Below are 14221 nucleotides of genomic sequence, written 5' to 3'. Positions count from 1 at the left end.
TCAAAGCTAAAATGTCTTTTTCTCGAGTCTCTACTTCCAGTCCAACTTTTTGTACTAGTTTTGTTATAATAATGTCTGTAGTTAACAAAACATATCGGCTTCCCCTAATAAAATTCATCGCACACTTGTAGATAGGGATCTTTCATAGATCGTTGACGGTAGGTAAATTGGCTTTGATGTTTCATAAACGTACCTATGGAGCCGCTGTCTACTCGATCATAGTTGTTACTTGGCAAACACTTAGCCAACGAGAGGTAGGTGAGCAACTCGCATGATTGCGGAAGTTCCGAGCCGCTACACAAACCGTACAATACCGGGAGCCACATTTGAACCTTAATAACCTTATATTGATTTTATTTTCATTTGAGATTACTATAACGGCGCATCTTACTCGTAACAATGTATAAGTGAGGTACTCTGAAAGTAATGTCTGTTCAATATTAAATCTAGATCTGGGGCGATTTTTGAATTTCGGCGCACGATTTCGTCACTGGAGAATTTGTGGAAAACGGCGAAGGGCTATTTTTGAAATAAGAGCGACAGGAATTGGGAATCTATAGTCTGTTGGGAAAGAGAATAATCGTGGAATGTATTAGGCCCGTTCCACGACTCTTCTCTTTCCGCACATAGACTCTAGTGGTATTGACCACTTGTTTTCAATTGTATTAGTAGAATTTAAATGCCTAGTAGTGGAGTTATTATTAAAAGGAGAATACGAAATGGAGCCATCGGAATTTAAAAATCGAAATCCAGTACGGCTACCACCAGTTCGACAGTAACATATTCGCTAGCGTGTGCGTATAGCAATACGCAATACTATGTCTCTCGCTCGTGCTCGCATATTAATGAGAGCGAAAGATAAAGATAATATCGTCAATACGGCCACATGGGCACCAAAAATTTTAAATAAAACTTAACTTTATTATTTTTAATCAAATTTAATCTCCGTAGTGCAGGCAACATTAAGGATTAAGTATACCCTGAATCATAATTAAATTCCATCAAATCTACCACTGTGTTGCCAGTAAAATGAAAAGTTCCATAAAATAGTAAATATATTACTGGCGAAAGAATGCACGTAAATAAATAATTTACTACTAATTTGAAATACAACATTTAAATGCTAAGTTCAAATAATTAGACTTATTAAAAAAGCAATCCCATAAATTAATATTGAATTTAAACTATTTTGAGGTAGAAATGTTCGTTTTGAAATGGCAATACTTCAGGTCTAAACAACATTTGGTATTCCGTTTTAATACAATAACATTATCGTCTTAAGATGTGTATTATTAGTATTATTACTATACCTTGAAACGTAAATTCGAAAACGAGAACTACACGATAGTGTAATACGCCGTTATGGTTACCATGATAGATTTATGCCGGCCATGATACTCGCTTGTCAAGTTGCCAGTTGGCACTTCATTCGGCATCTGACGTCTGGTACTTATAGTATTTTTCAAACAGAAAAGGTATTCAGAAAAGAACAGATGTCATCTAAATAATTCGAGATTTGGCATTTTAAGATTATAAATTGTATGGAGATGCCACCTCACCCAGCGTACCCAGCATGTTTTATAAATACTCTAGTCCCCAACTGAGTAAGGCTTGTACTGTATAAATGATAAGTGCTTAAAGATTAAGTGCGTAATTATCTTATATACATAACAAACATCTAAGAGTCGAAGTACAGGCGACACATTTAACAAAAACCCTTAATTTATGTAGTTGGCAGCGTTTCATTAAATGTATAGAAAATGGAGTGTATTTTGACGTAATTTCTGTATTCCATACAAAAACGGTTTTATTATGTTCGTAATCATATTTTTTATGATTCCAAAAAGGTTGGTGATATCTGGTCCGTCATACTGACGTTGACAGATATCATTGTAACAGTGACATTTCTTGGTAGATTTGATGGAATTTAATTATAAATTAGGGTATATGTCAGTTTGACACTGCTCAGGCAGTCGCGGCGTTAAAGTCATGTTAAAGTACGATTGCCGTTACGGGATAGCGTTGGTTAGCATACAAGCAGGCAGGCAAGTACGTATTTAACGTACATCCTAGAAGGATAACCAGGTAACATTTGTATCAGCCGGGTAAATACATCGTTCCATCTAGGGAATGCTCCCGGGACAGAATTCGTATGTTGAGATTCGGGAATTCCCGCATCCGGGACTGATTTTGTTTGGTCATATTTAGGATTTTATTGTATTTCCTCTGTGTGTACTTATTTCACTGAGAATACTCCGCAAAAAAAGAAAAAATGAAGAAGATAATTTTGCATTAATGCCGCTATAGAGAAATACTAAAATTATACTATTTAACATGTGTTTGGCTAAAGTGGGACTAGGCAGGCCATGTACGACGTATGCACCCACAGAGGTGGGCTAAACTAGCCACGGAGTGGGTGCCACAACGTAAACGTCGGCATGGTCGGCCTAAGAGGATATGGTGGGATGACTTGGACGTATTTCTTAGCAACTGGACGGATGCTGCAGTTAATCGGGAAAATTTGAAGTCTAGGAGGGAGACCTACCCGGCAGTGGGACACTTCAGAGGCTCCTTAAAAAAAACATGCGTGTCGTGCCCCTAATTTCTTAGTTAAACAACGAAAAATTCCAAATTTAATAAATGAAGTGAAAAATATAGCTAGCTATATTTACTACAGTCATTTTACGGAGCGGAAGTATGCCGAATGGGAAATATAATAGCTACACAGGCCTCACGAATCTTGAATATCTCCTCTGTTTGCTGTGCTCCTGGTAACTTGACCGAATATTTTTGAGCAAGATGTCGAAAAACATATCAAACACAGTATCGTTGCGACGCTCCCCCCCGCCAACCCCAAAACACGCGCGCTTCACGGAATTGAAACCTACTCCTCCACCAGCTGCAACCCCTGCACGCCCCGGGGCCTTGGAACGCACTCCTCCGCCGGCCGCAGCTCCCGTGGACATTAGTGCGGCGAAATCGCATGCGAAACATGCAGAGCAGTTATTGCAGTCGTATGATTCCGACACTCCCTCCGAACATAGTACGAGTGGAAGCATGTCTGTGTTGCGTTCAAAGAGGAAAAGGGAGCACGATGAGTTTGCAGATTTCAGAAAGGAAATGAGAGACTTATTTTCTTCGCTATCAACTAAAGTGGATGACATAAAGAAAAGTACATCTGATTTACAAGCCAGTTTAGATTTTATGTCGGCAAAGTACGATGGTGTGATGGAACGAATCAAAGACCTTGAAAGCGATAGAAAAAACGACCTCGAATATATTGCAGAGCTCGAAGACAAAGTGGAAGAACTGGAAAGAAAGAATCGTATGTCAGGAATAGAAATTAGGAATTTACCGAAGTCAGAGCAGCAGGATGGGAGAAAAGGAGAACCAAAAAAACAACTTGTCGAATACGTCAAAAAGTTAGCTAATACTGTGGATATAGACCTTCAGGACGTTGAGATACGTGATATTTATAGAATAAATATTAGTAAAGCTGAAATGAAACCAATTATTGTAGACTTTAACAGTGTTTGTACAAAAGAACGCATTTTAGAAGGCATTAAAACGTTTAATAAATCCAAACAAAAAGGAGAAAAACTAAACACTACTCATCTAGATATATCCGGCCCAGTTAAACCTATCTACGTTACTGAAACGCTCACGCCTAAAAACCAAAGGCTGTTCTACATGGCCCGCGAGTTTGCCCGAGACAACACCGCTGGACTTCGAAAGGAAAAGTGTACCTGCGGAAAGCAGAAGGACAAAAGCCACATCGTATTGATCACGAAGCAGATTTCCTAAAACTGAAAAATCAGGACCATATCTGACTAGTGCTGCATGCTTTAGCCTTAGTTTATTATTTAGCTTACGTGTTACCATGTTTAATCCATCTCCAAACCTTAATACACTGCCATTACATACAAATAATCTCTACCAGACTAATATACTCATACATTACACTTACACAGAGTACGCTGCAACTGCATTTCATTATAACAAATTATAAAGTACACTTACTGAATTTCATATGGTCAAAATCTTTACATACTCAAGAGAACCGCTACCTTAATTCTACTATCATTGTAAGAACTTTACAGCCAAATTTAATATACCATCATTACAGTTATAGGTTTAATTAACGATATAAACAATATAGATAGTATGCAAGTCTCCAGTTCTTTTTCATGCAATCCCGAGGATTGCGTAGAATATTTAAGTTCTTCTATTGTACACCGTTCGTTGAAACTAATCACACAAAATATACGTAGTGTATCGGCAAATATACATTCGTTCCAGGCCTTACTGGGACAAATAAATGTTGACTTCGACATAATAGCATTAACCGAATGTTGGCTATCCCGTAATCCACGTATTCCTCAACTAGACGGATACGTACACCACTGTAGCCTACTTAATATGAATCAAAATGATGGAGTAATTGTGTACGTAAGGAATAATATTTCTAATATTATAATCTCCGATTCAGATTTGATAGACGCTAGTTGTATAACCATACAAATTGGAGGAGATACATGTATCCTAGCTATATATAGACCACCATCAAGTAAAGACATAACACCATTTTTAACCTCGTTAGACCAAACTTTAACCAAAAATAAAGCCTTCAGCACACTGGTGGTTATGGGAGATATCAACATAGATATACAAGATAATAATAGGGACCCTAATTCGTCAGAGTACCTAAACCTGATAGCAAGTCACGGACTCCTGCCAGGTCATAACTTTGTGACGCATGGCAAAACAAACCTGGATCATATAATTCTTAAAACAAATAAAAGCGCCATAACGTTAGTTCTGGAAACAGCAGTGACTGATCATAAATCTGTAGTACTCACTATAGATAAATTAAAATTACATACGAACAACAAATATAAAACGACGGTAAATTACCATGACCTTGATTCTGCAATCAAAAATGTTGATTATTCATATGTTTATAATGAACCAGATGCAAACCTAGCACTTAATTACCTTGTAAACTCCTTAAAAAGAGAAATAGAAGCTAATACAAAAATTTGCTTGGTACCTCACCGGATGCGTATTCTTAAGCCCTGGATAACCCCTGGTTTATTGAGATGCATGAGAAATAGAGATAGAATGAGCAAAGCGGCTAATTCAACACCACATAATGAAGTGCTTAACAAGACATTTAAACGGTATCGTAACTTTTGCAATAATTTACTAAAAAAACTAAAAAAACAATATGAGAGTGACCAATTAAAAAAAGCCGGTAACAATCCTAAAAAACTTTGGAGTACTATAAAGGAAATAACTCACACGACAAAACATAATTCCACCGCCGAAGAGCTCCTTGCAATAGATAAGACACCGGCTAGCTCCTTGTCGTGCATTAATTACTTTTTTGTCAATGTTGGAAAACATATAGCCCAAAGCATCCCGACAACTGACAGCGCAAGTAAATACAATAAAGACACACCCTCCGGGAGTATCTCTAATTCTTTAGTCTTTCTTGAAACTGATGAACTGGAAGTAGAACAAATTTTAAACTCGCTCCGCTCAAATTGTGCAACAGGACATGACGGTATTTCGACAGATTTCCTAAAACGATATAAAACCATCTTGTTACGACCACTAGCTCATGTCTTTAACCTATGTATAAGAACCGGTGTCTTTCCAGAAATACTTAAAAAAGCACTGGTACAGCCTGTCCATAAGTCTGGGAGCCGGAAACTTGTCAATAACTACCGCCCAATATCAATACTTTCCTCACTGTCTAAGATATTGGAGAAAATTATGAACAAGCGTCTTAAAAACTTCTTAGAACACAATCAAATACTGTCTGAGAGACAATATGGTTTTCGGAATTCGAGATCTACTAACGACGCCGTTCATGACCTCACTAACCACATAGTGGAAGAATTGGACGACGGAAACAAATGTATAGCCATCTTTATAGACCTAGCTAAGGCTTTCGACACGGTGTCGATTCCTAGACTCTTGTACAAGCTTGAATCAATAGGAGTACGAGGTCCCCAACTTAAGCTATTTCAGAGCTACTTGACAAACCGGATACAAAGTGTCAAGATAGGTGAACATACAAGTAGTGAGCTGGTGATTGAATACGGGGTACCCCAAGGGAGTATTCTAGGACCGACTCTCTTTTTGTTATATGTTAATGACATGTGCAACATCGATCTACCTAATGGCAAAATAATAGCATTTGCAGATGACACGGCACTTATTTTTTCAAGTCATTCATGGGAAGATACTTTCTGCAAAGCACAGTTAGGTTTCGATAAAGTTAACGCATGGCTTATAAATAATTCGTTATCTCTCAATATAGACAAAACAAAATACCTGGCTTTTTCTATCACAGCAAGTGGTGTCAAGTGCCTCAATGATTATTCTTTAACTGCACATAATCACCTAACACATATTGAATTGGAATGCAACAGTCCTACGCTCAGCCGAACTGATACTGTAAAGTACTTAGGCATAACATTAGATGATAGATTAAATTTTCAACCACACATAGACGTCTTATCTGGTAGAGTGCGAAAATTAATTTTCATCTTTAAACATCTACGACATGTTGCCGGCTCCAAAATTATAAAAATGCTGTATTTTGCCTTAGCACAATCACTGATAGGATACTGCATACTCACGTGGGGAGGTACTGCCAAAAGCCACCTTATCAAACTGGAGCGTGCTCAAAGAGCCTTGTTAAAGGTAGCTTATTGTAAACCATATCGTCATTCCACTGCGGATCTATATAAAACGTGCGAAGTTCTCACAGTCCGGCAATTATTTGTACTCCAAGTAGTATTAAAGAAACACTCCGAATGCTTTTCTTCCACAGAGACTAATATCCACAGAAAACATAGAGGTAGACGAAAAATAATGGTTCCACGACATGTAATCTGTAGAACTGCCTTCAGTAAAAGATTTTATTATTTTCTAGGTAGCTTCCTGTACAATAAGTTAAATCCGTTACTGAACATTTATCACCTTAATAAATACTCATGCAAACAGGTATTGACGAAATGGTTATTGGACAAAACATACATCGACACTGAAAACCTCTTGCAACCCATGAGATAACTATTATTATTTTAATTAGTGTACCACACACACGCGCGCGCACACACACACATCTATTATTATAGATTATTAGTAATATTTCCTAATCTTTACATAGATTGTGCATAACTTTCTTTACAGTATGATTATAATAACACCCGTCTAGATATAATACATGTATAAAGTATATAGAGACAAATGGAAGGTAACTGGTACTTATAGCACAGGTTCATACCTATTTTAAGTATCAGCGAAAAACTCTTGGACAATGAATCCTATGTAATATATTATAAGAAATTATGTACTAGGTGTAAACTTTTGAGGTTAATAAACTTATCTCTAATAGCTGATGTTTCTAGTTTAACAGATATATCATGGTTTTAATTAGGTATGTAAATTTCAGAAAAAAAAACGTATTTTTCTGAATTTTTTTTTCCATTTTTATTCTGAAAAATTTGATACGTCATACACAATGCCACTGATGAGTGATGACAGTGTCAAAGTTAATACATTGCCAATTAGACGTACAACCTTAACCTATCTGTTTAAATTCCTAATTTATTACGAGTATATTGAAAATAATAGATGTTTTAAAAAAAACTTGGTATTTTTCGGCTTTTTCGTTTTTTCGGATATAGTAACTGAAATTTGCATTATTTTTCTAAACAAACTTAATAAAAACGTGTCGTTTTGAGATTTTCCCGTATTTTTCCGGGTTATAACAACGATAGTTCTAGTACCATATATGAACTAGAACCCAACAAAATATCGTTATAAGTATTCCAGTATAAGCATATATGCACCTATTACAAATGTTTTTTTTTTCTGTAGGATATTTATGAAAATATATATTATAGGAACAAAGTACTACTTTATATTTGTTTCTAGAAAATTCAGACATGTATCACTCGCGGCGTACATTTATAAGCTTGTCATGTATAATTTCACTTTTTAGTGATTATAGCAAATAATAATTACAGTTTTATATAAAAAAATTAACGCCGTAATTTTTTACTTTACTTCCGGGTATAATGTATGTGAAATTTCCATATTATCTTAGTATTAGAATGAAATTCTTCTTTCTTCAAAAATGTAGCTATTATGATTTAATGTATTGCGCTGTGCTAATTTTTCGTTTCTTATTCTATAATTTAATGTATTTTATTATTATTATAATTTGTTTAATAACCTGCTTGTAATTTTGGAACCTATGTTATTTCCCATAAATATGCCCAAGTACCCATAAATCATTAAAAAATAACGGTGGTATGATACGGTATATCCCTATGGATATCGACTTATAAAGTAGGCGACTTATATGTATGTGTCCTCGCACTATTTAACGTCAATACAAAATTGTTCCCGTCAGACCGGGGCCGTTATGTGCATAATGTCATTCAACCTACATCCGTAGTTAGATTGGTGGTTTGTAGTTAGGTTAATTGTTAATGTGTTGACCCGATGCATAGCGAATCAAAATTAAACATACGTACCTATTTCTAAATAGTTTTATTTTGAATTTCCAAAAAAGCTAAGTTATTCCATGAAACCATTCTACGATTAGTAATATTACTTTATTTAAGTATTATAAAATCACCTAACCTGTAGCGTCAGGTGCCTATTAGATGAAATGCCAAGTTGCGCGATGAAGAGGGTCCAAACTGCACTTCAAGTCACACATTATCGGACCAATGCAAACACCTGGCCCCGTGCGGCTTTGAGTGGAATTGCGTTTCTAATAGAGCTTGACATATATAACTTCAGTCATAATGTACTTGTTTACGAGATTTCCAGCAACTCAAGTGGTATTTGACACATTCAATGCATAAGTGAACAAAAGCGATAGATGATGTTAATCATTAAACTTTCAGTTTTTACATCATATGTAGTAAAGTTTTGCCAGTAAAAATGACTGCACTGTTAGTTGAATTTTGTTACATTTCTAGGAAAACACATAACCATTATAGGATCACTCGTGTGTCTGCCCGTCCGTCTGTCACAGTCAACTTGCTCTGAAACCACTGGACCGACAAAGTTGACCTAAAGACAGAAGAGTAAAAAAAATGAGCATGGGCGCCGCTTTTACGGGTTCCTAAATAAAAAAAATTTGTATGCAAACTACTTTGTGCTCAACTCAGATGTCAGCAAAACCCAAATACTAACTTTAATAATCCTAGACCTTGGTTTAAAGACTATATATAGCTTGTCCGTTTCATAGATTTTCTATTGCTTATCACAATATTATAAACATCAACATAATTTCTTACAATTTTCTGCCTGACTTACATCACAGGACTTCAATGTTATGACATGCAATAGATCTATGAAACGACCAAGCGATAGTTTTTATACCAAGGCGTAGGGTTAGTAAAGTCAGGGCAGGGGCTTGGCTTTTGCTGAAATATGACAACTTTTTACAGTAAAAGCTAGCGAGTCTTGGCCGTCAATTTACAGCTAGTAGGGGAAATAGTTACAGCTTTGTATGTAGGTATATCCCAGGCTCCATGCAAATTTTCAGCTTTCCAAGACATTGGGAAGTACCCTATGGGTCTGCGTCAGTGGATGAGTGAGGGAGTGCCAAATCATATTTCTGGTATTGATTAAAATCTAAAGTATTATAGCTAGATTGATGAAGCTAAATGTATTTCAGATATAAGAATACTAACCTAGATAATAAGATAATGAGCTATTATGTTACTAACCATGTATTATGATTATTATGAATCCTTGTTATTTGAAATAAATGATTAATAATAAAAATAATAATAATAAGCCCCCAGGGCAGCTTGTGGCGAGCTGAATGGGAAGTGACGTCCCTTGGGTCCCATACCTCTCCGGCTTGCCTTCATTGGCCGGCTGGAGTGGACACTGAGCAGGGGCCGCAGGACTCTCACCTCTGGCTTGCCTTTACCGGCCGTCCGGAGTGGGGTGTCAGAGCTATACGCTCGCAGGGTGGAAGTGAAATTTGCATAAGACGCGAGTTGGCACATTGGCTGCTGACAGCCACTGGGTAGAAAGCGGCGCCTCCACACCCTGAGCCGCTCACGCAATGTTTTCTCCTTGTCGCTCCGTGCGAGCGGCCGTTTTCGGGGACTAATATTGTGAGTTGGCGAGTCACCACCTGCCCATTTTGTCGTGTTTTTAAAAACATATGATCAGGGCAGGTGCCATAGTATCCTCCATAGTCCGGTTACCAGTCCACTTGCAACTCAACCCATTAGCCCGGTTTATTTTTTTACCCTTTTTTTACAATAGTTCTACACTAACCGGGGCTTGTCCTTGGGTGCACTGCTATAGTGTGAACAGGGATAATCGTCGGTTTATGTCACGTTACATTTAGAGTAAATTGTCTTATTACAAGAGGACTCTACGTGTTGGCTTTGGCCCCACGCACGCCTTCCAAATGTCCGGGACCCCATGGTCCCGAGAATTTGTAAAAGACAGACATAATAATAATAATAAATAATATGTTCTTTAATTACATATTATTCTATGAACTAGAGCTTTCTGGTGTTATCAGGGACTCATAGCTACGAAGCTTGAGAACCATTTTAGTTCTGAGAGCTAAGTCTATCTGACACCAAGACGAACAAACGAATAAACTCAGGGCACTACCTTCCTTTCCTCGAACCGTTTCGTCTCATTTTCAAACCTGGGACGACCCAGGTTCGAGGAAAGGAAGGTAGTGCCCTGAGTTTATTCGTTTGTTCGTCTTGGTGTCAGATAGACTTAGCTCTCAGAACTAAAATGGCTCTCAACAGCAGCTCCGCATATTCTCTCATGGAGTTCTAAATTATTACTTACATTCTATCTTATTAGCCATTTATGCTAAATATTAACAAGCATTGAACTTACAATTTTTATCTCATTTTGAAATTATTCGTCCGTTTATGTCGCTCATTTTCTTATATTATTGGCCCGGTCGAGATACGCTGCGAGTACCTAATGATGTATTAATAACAAATCAGGTTTTTAAAGTTCGATTCTCGACGACGATACCAAAGAAAAATTGTCGTGAAAAACATTACCAAGACAAAGCGCCCGCCCATTACGCTCCGTTCTAATCTCCTGACTTCGCTTCTGTAAATCACTTGTCGTATATTGCGATATCATGTGCTAGCTAACTCCGTAAACTATCGTCCACAAATCCTCGATGTAAGTCGAAGCTGGGTCTTCACCTGTCCCATTATTCCACCCCGCGTTTAGGAGGCTTTGCGGATTATGTCACGGCAGAATTCCGGGAAAGTAGGCAGATGCTCGTTTATCCACTGACAGATCTTTACTTTGTTTTACTTTTCAAGTCACGCCTCGGGCCGGTGTTCGTTTGGCTCAAGGTTAATACGTACCAGCGCTTCCTGTTGACTTGACAATATATTACGAGATGCTATTTTCACGCAACTACTAGTAGTGTTTTTCATCAATATTTTACTGAATGATGATCCGTTGACTATTTGGGAAATGACGGATCAGCACAGCACTGCATATACACGTCGCTATTTATCATAGGTACATTGTCCAGTGGGACATTTTTCCTAAAGCGACAAGAATGAGAGTGTAATTGTAACGGGGCTAGTTTGTAGATATTGCTTTGGCACGTTAAATACGATTCCCTGCTATCTCTTATTTTCGTGAAATTTACTGTCATGTTAATACTCGTACACACATCAATACGTTTTAATAAATATTGTTAGGGTTCCGTAGCCAAACGGCAAAAAACGGAACCCTTATAGATTCGTCATATCCGTCTGTCTGTCCGATTATTTTTTTACTATTATTGTGGAACGTACTATACAATCTATAAATTGAATATACAGTTGTTTATCACAATTAAGCAATGAACTGATCAACTCTGACCAACGTGGGATTCAAACCCCCATCTTGAAAATAATAATTTTTACAGTACATATGGTGCTACTTTATAGCACTAGTGCGTTAATTAGCATATTACGTTACTGTGTCGAACATTTAAAGGGCCATATGTACTGTAAAACGTTGTACGATATATGTGCGAATAGGTAATTCGCAACTCGTGTCGATTTAAAACACTCCCTTCGGTCGTGTTTTAATTTATCGCCACTCGTTTCGAGTATCCTATTTTTCGCACTTGTATCGTAATGTACTATTAATACAGTTGCTCAAAAAGTGCTACTTTACGGAAAATTGGATTTCGCGAACTAATGCTTTTTACTTTTCCACTTGTTCCAATTCATGACTACTTATTGATGAGTGTTAATGTTAGTTTCCTTTAAACGTCGTAATCAACATAAAAACCTACTGTTGTAATGTAAAACTAATAAATATAAGCATATTTCATATTTTAATTTTTACCTTTTCATTATGTAGTTTAGCCGGTTTGCCGGCCACCTCTGGTTTTCGGCCATTACGTAGTAAAATGGTAATAACAAGAAATCTTTACCCGACTTATGCAAAAAAACACTATAATCCAGTAAATTCACTTGACACCTACACCTCCTACAACTGTCTGTTTAATAATGTTTTGATTGGCTCGTCAGTAAATCGGCAAAATTTAGGCAGTGTGGATGTGTCGCAAATTTGTGAAAAAAATTGAAATCGATATTTTTTTTGAGGTAAGTTAATATGTTGTTTCTTTAGTTTTGATAACATAAATTGTATTTAGGTGTGTTGCAGATTAGTTGAATTATTGTTATTTTGACTAAAATTCATAAAATATTAGGTATAATATATTAAAACTTGGTGGCCGGAGAACTAAATGCAATTTTACAAACATTTTTTCTTCTCGGCCGCCCGGCCGAGAACGGACTTGGAGGCCATGATAGTTAATAAAGTACATTTGATTGAAAATAAAAGCAGATGTGAGAAATATTGTTTTCGATGTGGATTTGAATAAAAGTTGATTAACGTAGTCAGCAGTCGGCCACATAGGTATAAACAAATACTTGATCAAAATCCGCTTTCAATTATTTCGTGATTGGCGGCCGGGAACAGAATAATGAGGAGCTACTTTTCGGCCTTGGTAATTTTTGACAGCCGAAAAACAAATCTACGCAATTAGTTTTCGGCCCTTAAAAATAAACCGAAAGAAAATAGATTAAATCTACACATTCTGTATTCAAGTTAATTTTTAATTTATTCTTAAGTTCAACGTCAAATTTATTTTTTTGAAATTCATGAAGAGATTTATACATAAACTGATTAAAACATGGCCGAAAATTAGATTTTGAAAAGTGAGTTTTCGGCCACTGGTGACAGTGTGGCCGGAAATTGACAGGCACATTGTTTATTATCGGCCCTCTTTAATTGAGCGGTCGAAAAATAAGTTATTCGCATTTAGTTATCGACCCCTAAAATCCAAAACGGCCGAAAATTAAACAATTATTTTTTTACTACCGGCCCTGTTTTACTTCAAACCATGAAACCTCAATTGACCCCTTCAAAAAACATTTAAAATTTGTAAATAAGATGCTGACACTAAAGCTAAAACAAGGAACGTTACTAAGTATCCTAGTGCTATTTCAGCCAAAATATGAAGAGACTATTATGAGTCAAAGGAAAAAGAAAGACAAAAAAATATACATGATAAAAATAAAAGGAAGATAGAACGTGAACAAAAAAAAATCGAAATAGCTGCCAAGAAACAAAAAAACTGCTAACAAAAAAACAAATAAGAACATTAAAAATACTGATCAGGAAAGAACAAAAAAAATGAAAATATTCAAAAAGATACACTGACTGGAAAACAAATAAAGATTAAGGAAAACTAAGAACAAAAAGCTTAATCAAAAAACAAAAAAGAAAAGTGAAGATATAGCAACGATTAACCAGGTAATAATATTCACTATAATGTACTATTTGTAGCAAATGGTTTTGATTAAATAATAGAAAGTGATAACTTTTTATATAAAAATATGTTTTTTGTTTACAGTCTATAAGTAACCCTGTAAGGAATAAGGCTGAAAATGAAATAATAATTAAGTACCTACATAAAAGTTCCTTACAATGTTCCTTGTAGTTCTAATACACTTCTTGGTTCAAATATTTTTTGTTTTATTGAAAAAGAAAGCTTACTGACTATGAAATAAGATTCATTTAAAAAAATTATATAACAGTGGCCGAGAACCGGTGGGTGAGCGGCCGTAAATAAAAAAAAATGGCCGAAAACCAGCTAAATGGCCAC

This window comes from Cydia pomonella, chromosome 1 (assembly GCF_033807575.1).
Source record: "Cydia pomonella isolate Wapato2018A chromosome 1, ilCydPomo1, whole genome shotgun sequence".
Classification (NCBI taxonomy): Eukaryota; Metazoa; Arthropoda; class Insecta; order Lepidoptera; family Tortricidae; genus Cydia; species Cydia pomonella.
This window is presented reverse-complemented; position numbering follows the sequence as displayed.